The following is a 5,280-nucleotide window of genomic DNA, read 5'->3' as shown; positions in this document are numbered from 1 at the left end:
CGTGTGCTCAATTTTGTACATCTGTCAGCAAAGGGTGTGATTTAAATAGCCGAATCTACTAATTTGAAGGGGTGTCCACATACATTTGTATTTACGGTATAGTATACCTTCTGCCGTTGTAATATTATGTATTTCTGGAGTAAGGTAAGTATTTCTAAAATATTATTCTGCTGTTGAAATTGTGTTTTGAGGACACGTGCAACTCAAATGGCTAGGTAGCTACCTAGGTAGCTAGTTTTGGCTAACCCAGAATATGACAGAAAAATATTAATCTCATGTTTTTAGCTCCCCATGTAATCTGTTTCTAGGCCAGCTAGCCACCTTGTCATTGGTATAAAGAGTGAACAGATTGATAGGATGTTAAAATAGCTAACTACCTATCACAATAGGTTGCCACTTGAGTGTCTGTTTATTTATTTACATCAACCGAGGGGGAGGAGAATAGGCCAGCCAATAAAACAAGTTACTCTTCAAAGTGGAAAGGAGAGGTTCAGAAGAGAAGTATAATGGGGGGGGGGGGTAAATCTGGTTTGTCTGGAAGGGATACAGCTTTAGGGTAATTAACGTAGCAGGTTATGAGGAATAGGTTAAGTTAGGAAAAGGGTTACGATTAAGAAAATATCAACTTTTGACGTCAATTTAATTCCTTTTGCCGCATTTTGTTACGTTTCTGGCTTATTCCAAAATGGATTTAAATAAATCCTAATTAATCTACACACAGTATCCCATAATGACAAAGTGAAAACGGAAAAACCTTATTTACACTAGTATTCAGACCCTTTGCTATGAGAATCTAAATTAAGCTCAGGTACATCTGGTTTCCATTAATCATCTTTGAGATGTTTCTACAACTTGGTTGGAGTCCACCTGTGGTAATTGCAATTGGTTCGACATGACTTGAAAAGGCCCCACAGTTGACAGTGCATGTCACAGCAAAAAGCAAGCCATGAGGTCAAAGGAATTGTCCTTAGAGCTCCGAGACAGGATTGTGTCGAGGCACAGATCTGGGGAAGGGTACCAAAACATTTCTGCAGCATTGAAGGTCCCCAAGAACACAGTGACCATCATTCTTAAATGAAAGAAGTTTAGATCCACCAAGACTCTTCCTAGAGCTTGCCGCCCAGCCAAACTGAGCAATCGGGGGAGAAGGGCCTGGGTCATGGAGGTGCCCAAGATCCCGATTGTCATCCTGACAGAGCTCCAGAGTTCCTCTGAAGCGATAGGAGATCCTTCCAGAAGGATAACCGTCTCTGCAGCATTCCACCAATCAGGCCTTTATAGTAGAGTGGCCAGACGTATGCCACTCCTCAGTAAAAGGCACCTGACAGCCCGCTTTGAGTTTTCCAAAAGGCACCTAAAGGACTCTCAGACCATAAGAAACAAGATTCTCTGGTCTGATGAAACAAAGATTCAACTCTTTGGCCTGAATGCCAAGCGCCACGTTTGGAGGAAACCTGACGCCATCCCTACTGTGAAGCATGGTGGTGGCAGCATCATGCTGTGGGGATGTTTTTCAGCGGCAGGGACAGGGAGACTAGTCAGGATCGAGGGAAAGATGAACGGAGAAAAGTACAGAGAGATCCTTGATGAAAACCTACTCCAGACCACTCAGGACCTCAGACTGGAAAGAAGGTTCACATTCCAACAGGACAACAATCCTAAGCTCACAGCCAAGACAATGCAGGAGTGACTTTGGGGCAAGTCTCTGAATGTCTTTGAGTGGCCCAGCCAGAGCCTGTACTTGAACCCAATTGAACATCTCTGGAGAGACCTGGAAATAGTTGTGCAGCAATGCTCCCCATCCAACCTGACAGAGCTTGAGAGAATCTGCAGATAAAAATGGGAGAAACTCCCCAAATACAGGTGTGCCAAGCTTGTAGCGTCATACCCAAGACTCAAGTCTGTAATCGGTGCCGAAGGTGCGTCAACAAAGTACTGAGTAAAGGGTCTGAATACTTATGTAAATGTGATATTTCTGGACTGTATGTCTTATTTACATACTCATAACATAATTGATAGTGACATTTCACTTGACTGTTGTAACACTTATCTGTTCATTCTGAGTGAAACATTTATAATTTCACTTAGTGTAAATCTTGTTAGTAGGCATTTACCATCACATGCACTTGAAAGAACAATGTGATATTTATTTTCATTAATGCTATTGAAATAGTATTTCAATTCTTCCAATGTTTTGAGTACCATATACTTTTTATGAAATTTTCAAATTGATGTTAGTGTCTCCAGAAATAATTCACACCCCCTTGACTTTATTCACATTTAGTTGTGTTACAGCCTAAATTTACAGCCTACACACTATTTACAGCCTACACACTATACCTCATAAGGTCAAAGTGCATATTGCATATTAAACATATTAAACATAGTACATATTAAATCAAATTAAAGGCTGAAATGACTAGAGTCAATAAGTATTCAAATGCATTGTTATGGCATGCCAAAATAAGTTCAGGATTAAAAATATGCTTAGCAAGTCACATAATAAGTTGCATGGACTCACTCTGTGTGCCATAATAGTGTTTAACTTTTTTTTTTTAATGACTACCGCATCTCTGTAACCCACACATACAATTATCTCAGTTGAGCAGTGAATTTCAAACACAGATTCAACCACAAAGATCCGTGACGTTTTCCAATGCCTCACAAAGAAGGGTACCTATTAGTAGATGGGTAAAAAATAAATAAAGCAGACATAGAACATCCCTTTGAGCATGGTGAATGTATTAATTACACTTTGTATGGAGTATCAATACACCCAGTCACTACTGTAACGATGACGCTGGGAGTCAGGAAGCAGGTGCTGAGATTAATAATGAACATAAAGCAATACAAAAGAAACGTCTGGACACAGACCAATACTTCTTGAAGAGTGATGATAGGGACTGCTAGATACAGGGGGAGTAATCAGGGTAGTGATAGAGTCCAGGTGTGCCTCATGATTGGGCACAAGTGTGTGTAATTAGGGTTGCCAGGTGTGCGTAATGATGGGTTGCCAGGACCGGTGGTTGACGTGACAGTACAGGCGAAGGTGGATATCTCGGATGATATTTGGATACCCGTGACGTGAATTGGGGGCCACGGTCGGAGACGATGTCCTCTGGAAAGCCATAGTGCCAAAAGACCTGCTGGAACAGTGCCTCAGCGACCTGGAGAGTGGTAGAGACCAGAAAGGGGGATAAAACAGCATGATTTAGATAATCTGTCCACAACCACCAAAATGGTGGTGAAACCATCAGAGGAGGGGAGATCAATGAAAAAGATCAATGGACAGATGAGACCATGGACGCTGAGGCAATGGAAGGGGAAGGAGTTTCCCTGCTGGAACGTGCCAGGGAGATTTAGTTTGGGCACTTACGTAACAAGAGTTGATGTAGCGAGTCACGTCCTGCGTCAAGGTGGGCCACCAGTACTTTTCGGAGATATTTTGAATAGTGAGGGTAATACCTGGATGTCCAGCAATCACAGCTGTGTGTGCCCAGGTCAGCAGCTTATCCCTTATTCCCGTGGGAATGTACAGGTGCTCAGGAGGACAGGTGGGGGTTCCCTCTCCAGGGCCTGGCAAATGTCCACATATACAGTACCAGTCATAAGTTTGGACACACCTTTTTCTTTATTTGACTGTTTTCTGCAGAGTAGAATAATAGTGAAGACATCAAAACTAGGAAATAACACATATGGAATCATGTAGTAACCAAAAAAGTGTTAAACAAATCAAAATATATTTTAGATTCTTAAAAGCAGCCACCCTGCTTGCAACTTGCTTGTAAAGTCTTTCAAGATATGTTTTTCCTCTGGTTGGTATTGTCATTGCAACAGCTTAGTCCTTTTTGAACAGACTAAGGGTGATTTATCTATTTTACAATCCTTCTGTACAATAAAAATAAAGCATTTTGTTGTTTACCATGGAAAAGCTACTGTGGCAATTTACCCAACACTTTGTATGAATGGAAACTAATGTTGGTGTACTGTTATTGTTTAATTTGTTTACTAATTATGTTATCCAGAATTGTTTGGTATGGTCACTTCTTATTAAGATCGGGGTTAAATAACCCTGGACTTTTCATATGTAACTACATTAAAATTAATAGGGAGATTATTTGTGCCAGAAGGTCATGGGTCGGAATCAAACCCAAACCGAGTTGTTCTTATGCACGACGCAAAGCGGAGTGACTGGACACAGCCTTTAGCCATGGCATATTGGCCATTTATCACAAACACACGAGGAGCCTTATTGCTATTATAAACTGGTTACCAACGTAATTAGAGCAGTAAAACAAAATGTTTTGTTATACCCGTGTTATACATCTATACAGAACATGCAGGTTAAATAATGTCATTGTAGGGTTTATAGTGTGCATTGGTGCCATGTCATAGTACTTAAAGTAATATTCGGTCTTAAAGAGCAACTGCCCCTAAAAAACGACTTCTCCATTTGAAAATGGCTTATGTGGCATCGATATGAATCAGAAACATTAATTATAGTGTGCAAATAGGATAATTTGGGTCATAAAGTCAGTCTCGTCCAAAACAGAGATTTGCAAGATGATTGTAAAAAAAATTGGCATGGAATGAAGTGTACCGTAACGGTTTTCCTTAGGTTAGGTTTGTTTTAAGAAATTATAAATTCCAAGCGCAGCTACAAATTCTTCTTGGGCCTTGATTCTACAAGTTGGAAATGTTCCATAGGGATGTTGGGCTATGCTGACGAAATACCATCACACAGTTGCTGCGGCAGTATTCTAACATTAAATCGAACAATAGCTGAATGCCTCAATGCCTGACGGGGTGGTGTACCTAATAAACTGTCCGGTGAGTGTATATTACAGGCTACAGTAGGCTACTAAATAAACGTTCCAGGCACTGACTCACCCAATGATGAAGATGAAGGCTAGGCTACTCACCGTGGTTGGCCAATGCGCTCAAGATATACTACAGTGCTGTTTGCTCAGAATCGCACAACATTTTTTGAGAAACTGTACTGTACCATTGTTAGTGTGTACAGACAGATTAATATTTTATTTTCAGTAGCAGACATTTGCTTTCTAAACTGTATGTTTTTCTCGCAATTGTAGGCTATTTAGAAATTTGCAAAAAGGTAAACTGACAGCTGTTAACCAACCATAGAAATATAATCAATAGATGGCAGTTCCCATTCAATTCAGGACTGGCAGCCATTGCTAGTGTACCAATGAGTTTAAAATTCAAATTGCCAGGGTTAAAGGTTCCAAAACCCTTCTATAGATTATACGTCTATGGCCA

At 40.5% G+C, this 5,280-nt stretch overlaps 1 long non-coding RNA gene across 1 annotated transcript; it reads right to left on the bottom strand.

Annotated features, from left to right (window-relative positions):
- Positions 1-2,248: 2,248 nt before the first annotated feature.
- LOC139417297 (uncharacterized) lies at positions 2,249-3,576 on the bottom strand. Its single transcript, XR_011635175.1, has 2 exons — positions 3,377-3,576; positions 2,249-3,167 (listed from the first exon to the last, which is right to left on the bottom strand). It is a non-coding gene; the product is annotated as an uncharacterized lncRNA (long non-coding RNA).
- Between the last annotated feature and the right edge of the window lie 1,704 nt (positions 3,577-5,280).

This window comes from Oncorhynchus clarkii, chromosome 9 (assembly GCF_045791955.1).
Source record: "Oncorhynchus clarkii lewisi isolate Uvic-CL-2024 chromosome 9, UVic_Ocla_1.0, whole genome shotgun sequence".
In the NCBI taxonomy this organism is placed as follows: domain Eukaryota; kingdom Metazoa; phylum Chordata; class Actinopteri; order Salmoniformes; family Salmonidae; genus Oncorhynchus; species Oncorhynchus clarkii.
The sequence above is the reverse complement of the archived record's forward strand: the minus strand, read 5'-3'. Positions and strand labels throughout refer to the sequence as shown.